Raw genomic sequence first — 11,438 nt, forward strand, 5'->3', positions numbered from 1 at the left:
TCTATCCCCCAGAAGGGGAATGTAGAAGAGCGAGGTCCATCTTGAACAGTGAAGCAGCATGGCAAAATTCCTGGAAGTTGCAGGTGGACTCCAATTGCTCAAACCTATAAACAGATACTTTGAACTTAACCTGTTAGTTTCAAGTTTGAAAGCTGTTCTTTGTGTGTAACCACAGATCTAGGTACTCTTCAAAGGAGTATCTGTCTTTTTAGTTGCAGGGTTCTTGGGAACATTGTATGTCCGTGCTGTAAGCAGTGCAGTATGCAGACAACTCTTTTAGTACAAGAAGTTGGGATCCACAGCGAAGACCTCATAAAGTAGCTGGGAGAGTAAAAGGAACTAAAAAATGCAAATGAGGGTAGAGCTGCAAAATGGGAGTTTGGCACTTGGTGTAAGAAAATTAATTTGGTCATGGAGAAAGCAAAATAGGCATTCCCAAAAATTGAAAGTGGCAAGTGTACCATGCGTAGTCAGTTAAGAAACCCATGATAGAAAAAAAAAAAAAAAGATAATATTGAGTGTTTATGAGAGACAATTCAATTTATGTTTTGATCAAGATGAATGTGATTTATCTAGAAGTGGCGTAGGAGAAAAACGTAGTTCAAGTCTCTGGCTTGAAGTGGTGCTGGAGATTGGAGGAGATGTTGTGGACTATGAATGGACAAATATTTCTAATGTAATATCAGAATGAGATTGTGGTGTTCTACTGGATTCTCATAAACTTAATAAATTTGTCTTAGCTGGTGGTGGAAGATTATGAAAAATGATGGCTTTTCAGTGTTTGTCAATCCAGTTTTTTGAAAAATTTCAGTGTGTGACTTCTGGATTTCAAGCATAATGTTACCTACAAAAAGTTGCTCTAAACCTACTGGAATTTTGGGTTTGTTTTTCAAAAAGTTGAGACACTCTTGGACATATTTTTAGAAACAATACTCTGAAAAGCTTTATCTGAATATGTCCTTCTGTAGATATGAAGGACAACAAACATGTATATGTCCCATCAGTTAACTGCTGTTTCCTGTTCTGAGTTCTGAGAAACTAATTATCATAATTTTGCAATATGTAAAGACCCCATCCTTATTTTAGAATGAAAGCTGACTGCAATTTTCATCCGCCACTGAGGAAATACAGTGATCACCAACAAATATTTTATTTTCATAAAGTCCGTTGTAACCTAATTGCAGCATTCTACAATGATCTTTTTTAAGTTTCAAGCTGATGTTTGTCTAAAATAGCTTAACTTGGCCATGTACTTTGTCTCCTATTTTGAAAAGACTCAGTCATTAAAAGAAGGTTTGGATTTCAACTTTTAATTTCTTAGTTTAAAACTCACAAGGTGATTATTTCTGAACTCTCATACAAGATATGCCACCAACAGAGTGCAAAAACATTCACTCACACATGGGTCTGGCACACAGACAGAGCAAAGGTTTATTTTTATTAGTGAAGTTTTCTTCTGGGAGAAGGAACAGATAAAGGATTTGAAGGAAACAGAGCCATGTGAGGTGAATTCGTACCAAAAGACCAACATTCTTGTGCGTGTGTGTGTGTGTGTTGTCAGTAATACACTGACAACATACCTATTAGCTTAGACTTTTACTTACGTCATTCCACATGGAGAAGGAGGAAGTTGTTATCTGCTGCTTGCTTTTCAGTTTTATCTTTAGGGAAATTCAAGACTGCCACAGTGCATTGATAGGTAAATGCTAATTTTCATACGTATTGGCATCAGTGCTCATGGGGCATTTTATTCAAATTGTACAAACCCATAGTTGTGGTAGGATCTGGAAGGAGGGAATTGTATCGGGCTCTAAAAGGTCAGAATGACAGCTTCTCAAAGAAATGACACATGGCCACGATGTCTGTACTGCAGGGTAATTTATAACGGTGGTTGTTTTTTTTCTGCCTTCGCTTTTGTGAATGATCACTGAGGTTGGGGTAGTTTCATGAGATCTGGAGATGTGAGTTGTTTGCTCCTGTGGCATTTCTCATAGGCTCAGGTCAATGACAACTTATCGACTGACGGAGCCGGTGGATTCACGGGGACTGATAAGCATGCTGGAAAGCACCATGACGAAAGAACTGCTCTAGGTGAAGAGAAGCATCAAAATACATTATTAATATATTTGTTTTCTTATGAAAGAAGTGGATTCATAAATGCCACTGAAAATGATTGGTCGTGAGCAGAAGTGCTAAACTGAGTGTAAAAGCTTTTCTCATGGTAAAACTCGCTGGTCACCTGCTCTCCAGCTTTACTTCCCAAGTTATTAACACATCACTAGGAATACACTCGTTTTGGCTTGTTGCCATGCAATGCAGTTGCTCAACTGTATTTCCTGCTAGTAACCTTTATTTCCATTTCACAATGACTTCTGATCACTGATGATTATATCTCTAGATTAACTCACCTTGAATCCATTTATATTCTATGTAGAGAAATAAGCTTTTCAGGGGAGAAATCTATTAGATAATAATATAGTAATGTTCATAATTTTTTGGATTTTAAGCATCTGCATTACTGAGATACATTGCACCCCACATTTGATTTATTATATAAGCTTGATACCTGGTAAGAAGCTTGGCTGTAGCAATCAGCATTTAGCTAGCAGAACTGCATTGTATGAGTTGATACTTTTCACTGCAGCTGGTTAAGTTTGGTATTGATAACATCTTGCATATGATTTTAACTCTTAGTGGACATAGTGTTGGTCCCTATTAGGCATGATTATAGCCTATTTTTATGCGGCCCATAGCAGAGGTTGCTTTTCTTCCCAGCAATGTAATATTAGCCCCCAAAATGTTTGAGTGAGCAGATTCCAAGTGTAGGCTTAATATTCATAGTGATGTCAGAGTTTTCAGATGTCTAATAAAAAATTAATAAATAAATGAAAGCACTGTAGTACTAATTTGGAACAGAACAAGTTAAAAAAATTCATTATGTTGCTATAATTTAATACACATAGTGCAGCATGGAGTTGACTAACTTATAAGTAAGCCAGATAGTGCCAAAGTATTAATTAGTGATAAAGATTGAGTTTTTAAATTATCTTAATTGTTTTGATAACAAACGATTTGAACAATCACTTTCTAAGGTAATTCTAATTCTTTGAGTAGTTCTGAGATTTAGTTCTTGAAATCTGATAGTGTAATTTGAAAAAGCAAAGAAGTCCCTTACTTAATAGGTATGTATCTGCATTTGTATATCTGTCAATATTTTGAATTTTTGAAGTGCAATCTATCCACTCAGTATATTCCAAAAAACATACAGAGAATCACAGAATCCCAGGGGTTGGAATGGACCTCAGGAGATCATTGAGCACCCGCTGCTAAAGCAGGTGCCCTACAGTATGTTGCACAGATAGGGATTGAATATCTCCTGCACGTTCAGTAAGTTCATGGCAACAAAATGCCATAAATATAAGGTCTAACATCATGTAATACAACTTATGTACTAGCACTAGTGCTAGTTCAGATTTCCACAGGCAATTGAAAGTATTTACAGTTTACAGGAAGAGAAACACAGAACTTGGCACTATTGAAGGTATGTTGACTCAGCATCACTTTTGGTGGGATGGGGTTAATCTTTGGCTGTGAGCTCTGTGCTGTTCATTGAAGACAACCACCAGCTCACATTATAAATCATGTAAATTCTTAGAGACAATGTATGGAAAGTAACAGTATTAAATCTCGAAGTTTACACACTTGACACTTCAGTGATAGCTTTTCTTCTTTTTACTCACTGTCTGCAGAACACAGAGAAGTAATCTGATGGTTTAGAAATCTGTAAAAAAATAGAGGAGGTAAATCAAGTTAGGGAAGCGGTATGGTAAAGGCATGAAGCAACCCTGAGCAGATTCATAGATTAGGGCCGAGGCTATTGTTTGTTGACACAATAGAAGGAACAAGTTCGGAAGGTGTGTGGACGCCTGCCACATGTGGCCTCTTCCACTCAGCAGGACAGGGCTTCCACGCCAGCCTGGTGACAGGCAGCTAAGGAGAGGGGCCTCCATCTCCGGCTCTCATCCTTCCCTAGGACAGCAGAGCCACTCTGTACTGAGGGCTGGTCTGGAGATGTGGTTTCCTGCAGTCACCTCTTCCAAGTCCATGCTCTTCTGAGGACTCACAATGCTAGTTTTTTTGGTCCCATTGCATCTCAAGATAGAATTATTAAATTAGATGAGGCAGTTTGCATTGCATTGTATTCAGTGGTTTTCTCTAGTTGTGGGAATGCTTTCTTGTACTTCCCTTGAAAGCAGTGTTATACCTTTGATTTTTGTCATGAGAAAGCAGAAGGCCCCAGCCCTTGTGGCCCAGGCTACTACATGCCCTACGTGCTCATTGCTGGCAGCCATAGGGATCACTGGCCTGATCCATCTCACCCCGCCTGGTCTCTTCTCTGATACTAGCTGTCCTTCCCTACCTCCTCATAGCTCTTCTCTCAACCTGTGCCAGCTTGTCATTGTTTCTCTTGAATGGAGGAGACCACAGTTAATATCAGAATATGAGGAATACCCTATTTGACATTTACTGGGCTGTTTTGTTTTGCTTTGTTTTGTTTCATACAATCACAGAATATCGTAAGTTGGAAAGGGTCCGCAAAGATCAAATCCAACTTCCAGCCCCATACGGACCACCCAAAATTCAAACAGTATGTCCAAGAACATTGTCTAAATGCTTCTTGAACTCGGGCTGCTTGGGGCCATGCTTGCTGCCTTGAGCAGACTGTTCCATGCCCACTGCCTTCTGGTGCAGAACTTTTTCCATATATCCAGTCTTCGTTCTCATGGTGTGGCACTCTGATAGCTCATGGTCATTTTGAGGTCAAATTTATCCTGAAATCAATCTTTATAATGATGACTGTATGACAATACGTTCATGCAGAGGAGCTGCATCTGAGATGTAGTGACAACTCGTGTTTGGATATTTGCTATCTTATCATTGGCTTTTGCAGCCTGAATAATTTTAAAATGAATGACATGAAAAACGTTTATGTGATGTACTGTGTTTCCTTGGTGTAATCCTTGAATCTTTCTGAACATACAGATGTCCATTGCCAAGCACTATAAGTCATGGTATAGAGCACAAACATTTCAGTAGCACAGGGAAGTTTTCACCCAGCTCAGTGTCATTTACATGTTCAGATAGAGCATCATCCTGAAGTGCATTCTTCCAAGCTGTCTTGTAGGCAGAGTGTTACACTGGTTTGTATTTCTGGTAAATGTTTTGCAGGAGTAACCTATTAATAGCTGATTTCCCTACATGAGCAGGCAGCACCCTATGCTGTTTAAAGGTTAGGAACAGATTTGTAAATTGAAATTTATAGTAGTTATTTTTGTTGAAATCAAGTGTACTCAATTAGCATCCATGTAAAAGAGCTATGTTAAAGAACACAATAGTCATCATGTATCTAATGATCCTTTATTAGCAGATTATGAACGTATCTTTATTAGTGTTATTAATTGTGCTGACAGTGTGGCTGACAGGTGAAGCCATTTCTTATTGCAGTAGCTTTTGTGCCACAGCATCAAGATCAGAAATGCAGTTCCTAAAGATTTGCCTGTTATGAAGAATAGGCTGCAAAGAAATGGAAGCACATCTTGCTATTGTGTTTAGTGACTCAGGTGACAGATTGCTGTAGCTGATTCTGAGCAGGAAGAGCTTGCACATAGGTAGACTTAAAGTCTGTCAGGCTTGGTTCACATTTACATATTGTGTGTGAAAATTAGGACTAGGACAGGGTTGTTCTGAGTTGTTACACACTTCAGTGTGGTGTATGAACAGCTGTATCAGCTGAGATTGCTGGATTACACCACTTCACTTTTGCGTTTGTACTGTTGCAAGTCTCAGATTCCACAATAACTTGTTTATTATTTATAAGGGGCCTGTTCCAAAATTGTTGCAAGTTCTCCAGACTTTCCAACATTTTCCCCTTCTCCATCATGCATACACCAATATTTCTTGTCACCTTTCGTCTCAAATAAAATGATCCGGATCTACTCCTGTGAGATTTCATCCATGCTCCTGATCTTTAGAATAAACTAAACAAATATATGCTCCAAAGAATGTAATCCATGCTACACAAACAGCCCAGTGCATGTTGAAAGAAAGCTTTAGCTTTTTAGTAAAAATAGATCAGTAAAATTATATGGGTTTGTATTTCATTAAGCATTCTGTAAGGGTTCCATCAGAATACCTTTGTAATTTCAGGACAGGCAGGGAATAGGACAAGTGAATAAAAGAATAGCAGAATAAGAAAATAGATAAAGTAGGACTCTCACAGGAAATGGTCACACTCTCCTATTCAGGAGAGGTTTTCCACCTCTCCATAGGTATGCAGACAGAATACTTATAAAATCATGTAAGTAGTCTTCATATCTGCTATTTCAGCTGTCCAAGAAATTCACTTCTGGAAAGCACAGAAGTTGAATTCCAGCATAAACCTGGTTTTAGAAAAGACTGCTTAGGTCAACAAGTCATGTCCCTTCAATTACAAGCAAACATGTGATAGCTATTTAATCCAAGAGATCATATGGTTTACACACAAATATCTATAACAATCCTAAGATCTATACCACAGAAGGCCAAGCTGAGCATAACACAACAAGTATGTGTTACAAGCAATGTATGGGGTAAGATAAGATAGATGAATGAGGAAAAAAACACTGCGTATTTAGTCAGTGATTGTGATGTTTCATCTGGGTTTACTAGTCCAGACTCGTGCAGTGAAGCACAAGTTGTATTCCTGCAATAAAGACTGCTGAAGCAGATCAGGGTATGAGGCTACACACAGCCTGGCAACGTTATTTCCTGAAGCCATTTTTACCAATTACTCGTGTGCAGTAACATGTAGGGATCCTTAAGCATGGTTTGAACATGGACTTACTTTGAACTTAGCAGTGGTTCTGGGTCTTGCAGATGCATTAATGTGTACTTACTAAAAAATTAGTTGCCCAATTCCTTGATTCGTGTGAACAGACCTGTATAAGAGGATTGCCTTAATTTGTTGGGGGATGCTGTTGACCATTACAGCATCCAGAAGATTTACAGCATGACTTTGAATTTGGGCATCAATAACATGACTAGGTAGAGACTTTTTTTATAAAAATGTCAGCCTTAATTATCTTAATTTCTCAGGCAGAAGAGCTAAAACGCAAAAAGCTGAAGTGTATCTCTGTATTTACATCAAGATGAGAGGTGATACGAGCACACATAACTTACAGATCGGATGTGATTGTGGTAAATGTGGTGACAAGCTATCTTAGCAGAATGTGGCCTAATAAATGGAGGTGGTGTCAGAATATGCTGTGACTGTCACAGTTCTGCCAGAACATGTGAGTTAGAGGTGATGCTAAGGTATGTCTTCAATATGTTCAGTGTCATAACAGATATTTTTTCCCTAGTTTCTCACTTCTGGTCAAATGGGGTGATCATGATAGTCAACCGGAGCATTTACTATGACATTCAGAATTCTTTATCATATACAAAATTCATTATAAACTGAAGATAAATTATTCAGTTTCACTGTTACAGCTGTGCAAGGTGTTAGTCAGCACCTTGCAGAGAATCCAGGACATGTCCCCATATAGATATCTTTCCTCTAGTTTTTCAAGTAGCAACCACAGCGATAATTCTAGCACTGTACTGTGTAGTTCTAGCTAGTGCTAGTACTTCTAGCTAGTACTAGTAGTTCTAGCAATACTTCTATATTTGTTTATGTGCTAGAGACCCAAATCAAGGAAAACCTCTCATAACTGGGGATACTGCCATGAAAGTGTCTGTTTTTCTAACCAGCAACATATCCCATAATAGAGGGTCTCAAATTCACGAAATGAGAGCTTGTCCTTTTGCTCATTGCAAAAGCTTCTGCGTCATGTAGCTTAACAGTATTACTTGACTGTCATATGTAATAATTGAACCACACAAGGTTACTCAGCCTATTCAATGTGACTAGGCCCTTGCTGGATTTCAGTCTTAGTCAGCAACTTCTGCTTGGAGTACTGACAGATGGAAGTGTGTGCAGTGCTGCCGTGCGAGTCTGTCTTTGCAGAAAGGGATTTCTAGTCTGAAAAACCAAGTCATAAGCACATGAATTGTCTTACCAGTCTGAACATCAACAGAGCTGACTGGGATTTCCCCACCAGGCATTCCCCATTCTCTGTTTCCTCCAGGATGTGGACAGAGAGTAACTACCCTGGAGAAGGAATAGCCAGCTCGAGTGAAAGAGCATTGTCCTCTTTCTCTAATGTGATCATACCACAAAGCTGCTTTTCACCTGATGCTGTTCCGTGCAGGCATCTGTGGTGCATCTGGCCTGCTAGCACGCTTCTGTTGTGTTGAGGGACATGGTTTAGTGGGAGCTATTGGTAATAGGTGAACGGTTGGACTGGATGATCTTTTAGGTCTTTTCCAACCTTGGTGATTCTATGATTCTATGATTCTATGATTCTTGGAGCGAATGCCTCCCTTCACAACTGCTCTCTTGGAGCAAAAGGCTATCATCCTTATTTCTGCTGGCTGCTACCTGCAGTTTTTCTCTGGAAAACTCTGCTTTATTTTCAAACCTTATTGCTTTTACTCCATGGACTTCCACCAGACCATTTCACCTTCCTTTTGCTGTGCACACCTGTGCTCTTCAGTGCCTCACAAAGGAACAGCAGAGGGGTGAGCTGCTTTGCCAGGCCAGCGATTTGGCGGTAATTGGAGAGTGTGGCATAGGAATGGGGACGCTACAGCTGGGTCAGGGAGCCCCAGAACTGCCCCCTCCTGAGGCTGACTCTTTCCTGCATCGCTGAGTTTGTCCTTAATCCATGCTATGAGGTCTATTCGGAGTGAGTGTGGACTCAGACTTTTTCCTTCTTCATCAGGGAGAAGAGCTCCCCTCCAAGTTTTTATAAGGACTTCTCTGAGGTGACAGGTTTAAACACACAAGGCAAAAGGTTAGATTTTTTACTGTGGCATTTACTTCTCTGCATAGCGTGTGCTGTGTATTTACCAGATCCATAGTCAGTATTTTTCATACAGCCAGAGTCATAATTTTTCAGGTTCCTGGTTCGTGTATCTTACAAAAATCCAAATGTAGCATTCCAGGGAGTGTGTACTTTTGTGTTAATATTTGACAGCTGCAGGGAGACAAACTTACCAAGAATTTATTACCAGGGAGAAATAATTATTTTTTCTTGAATACCTATGCAAATAACCATTTATTTTTCTCTTTTCAGACTATGGTTTGAAATGAGGTGGAGTAAAAGCATGAAAAAGAGAGGTCAGTGAGGAGAGGCAGCTCAGGTCACGCAGCATTAGCCAGCTAGTGCAGTGCCCAGACTAGAGGACAGTGACAGTGCGGAGGTTAGAGACCCCTGTGAAAGCCGAGGCAGGAAGACTGACAAGCAGGAAGAGTCTGTTTTCCCACTGCTTAGCTCCCCCAAAAGCTTTTATTAACATCCATTTCTTCATTGCTTTGTCTTTGAGAAATGGACCAAAAGCCACAGAAGGGACTTCATAAGGGAAGACGGCCTGCAAAGGGTCTGCAGGGTTTCTGTTGAAAAACTTCCTCTGCCTCTACGTAATGTTTTCAAGAAAATATTCTGCATCATTCCTTAGAATGATTACAGGAATAAGGAGCAACAGCATTAGTGGAGCTGTATCTGTAGGAGCACCATCCTTACTGGTTCCCACTGAGTTTTGTCCCTCTTTGTGGACAATTTAGTCCAAACAGAATGGGCAAAAGAAGCTGCTCTGTGATTCTGTGGCAGGGGCAATAGCTGAGTTACCAGTTTTCTTCCACTCAAATGTATGAGCACAACCTCTGTGCTTATAGCTTGGGCTCACCAGCACTCAGCCTGAGTAGGAACCTGCAAAGGAGAGTGGGACATGAGTTTTTATATATACATACTTACATAGATATATGTAACGATCTGACAGGGCAGGAGCAGTGCAAAATATCTTGCTTTCAAGAGGACCATGAACTTGACGAGGAGGATGCCATGTTGGCTGACTGGGAAGAGCAGGGAGAATTTCCTTTTCTTTGGATTCCCAAGATTTGGCTTTTATCCGTGTATGATTTGTTCTAGAAGCTTGTTTCCTAAAACAGCATTGCTGAAACCATTTCTAGAGGCAGGTTGATAGCATCCTGTTTAGGCTCACAGTTGGGTTTTTCTGTGTGCAGAAGACACACATGCATGTGATAACTTTGATTTCTCTCTGGGGAAAAAAGAATGTGCAGTGTGCAAAGAGGGTGAGAGCTGCTTCTGTGATTGCTGTTATTTCTAGGATTTTGTAGTTCTGAATGTGCCTGAATAAGGACTTCTGCGTTTGGGAAGGAAAAAAAAATAGGAAGAGTGCGAATATAATTACAGCCAAAAGTTGTTTCTGAGCACAGGTCGCTTGCACGTGTCATTCTTCAACTGTGTGATCTTTTCTCAGGAGGAAGAGACGCAAAGGGGTCATGGGGTTTGCGAGGGGGAGAGAGGAAATGAGAAACACTTTCCCTCTTTTGGAGAAAGGTAAAAGCAGGATATACCATGATCCTGTCAAGTCCTGTTGGCCCCAAGCCTTGTCTCAGCTAGGAATAAACCTGCACCAAATATCCCCAGCTTAGTATATACAGGAACAAAACTGCTAAGGAGGAGCTGGGGGAAGAAACAAGGCCAAAACCAGGCAGATTTGGAACATAGCAAAACTTAAGCATTGAAATAGGAAATAAATATGGCTCCACTCATCTTGTGCATCCTATCCTATCCCTTCTGCCAGCGAAGAGCAGCAAGTTGTGTGTCTCCTCCCTTGAGCCGTTCACCCTGCAGCCCCAAAAACTGCAGGTGGCATGAATTGTGCTTCCAGTCCCACCTGTGTCAGAGGACAGGAAAATAGAAATGGGGAAAAAATGTTCGGTTCTAAAAAATGAGCAGTCTGATGCTAACAAGCGCATATTTTGGCCCAGCAGAACCTATGGATTTTTACCTGTAGTATTCTCCCCACACACACACTGCCTGTGCAGGGAGGAAAAGGAAACAGCAATGAGGAGCGGCACGGAGGAGAACAAAAGAGTGTCCATGTTCTAGACCAAGCAGGGCCATCAGCACAGGTACCTGGCACCTGGGTGCCATAGTGCCTCCTGGAAGCATAGGCAAGCACAGGTGGAGGACTGCCTGTTCTCCTTCATCGTCTGCGCCTCCACAGCGGGAGAGCAGCTTCGGCAGTCTGGAGGAATAGCAGTACTCGGAAATTCAGGGTGCCGGTATTTCGAGCCGCGGGAGGCTCCGCGCCCACCCTTCCTTCGCCGCTCCTGCGCCTTCGCGGCTCTCCGAGCGGCGCGCGTCGTCGGGGCCGCGGTGCTACGGGCGCCGCTCCCGCGGCGGGGCGGGCTCAGCGGGGGGCGGCCGGCCGCCTCCTCGGGAGGAGGAGGCCGGGAGCCGCGGGCCGACGAGCCGGCTGCCTCCAGC

General features: G+C 41.3%; 1 protein-coding gene across 1 annotated transcript in view; it reads left to right on the forward strand.

Moving 5' to 3' along the window:
- Positions 1 to 11,438, forward strand: part of GNAL (G protein subunit alpha L) — a 182,484-nt gene that overhangs the window by 51,298 nt on the left and 119,748 nt on the right. The gene's annotated exons all lie outside the window — the stretch shown is intronic.

This window comes from Centrocercus urophasianus, unplaced genomic scaffold (genome assembly GCF_019232065.1).
Source record: "Centrocercus urophasianus isolate 14NV4802_14NV808 unplaced genomic scaffold, USGS_Curo_1.0 seq_11, whole genome shotgun sequence".
Taxonomy (NCBI): domain Eukaryota; kingdom Metazoa; phylum Chordata; class Aves; order Galliformes; family Phasianidae; genus Centrocercus; species Centrocercus urophasianus.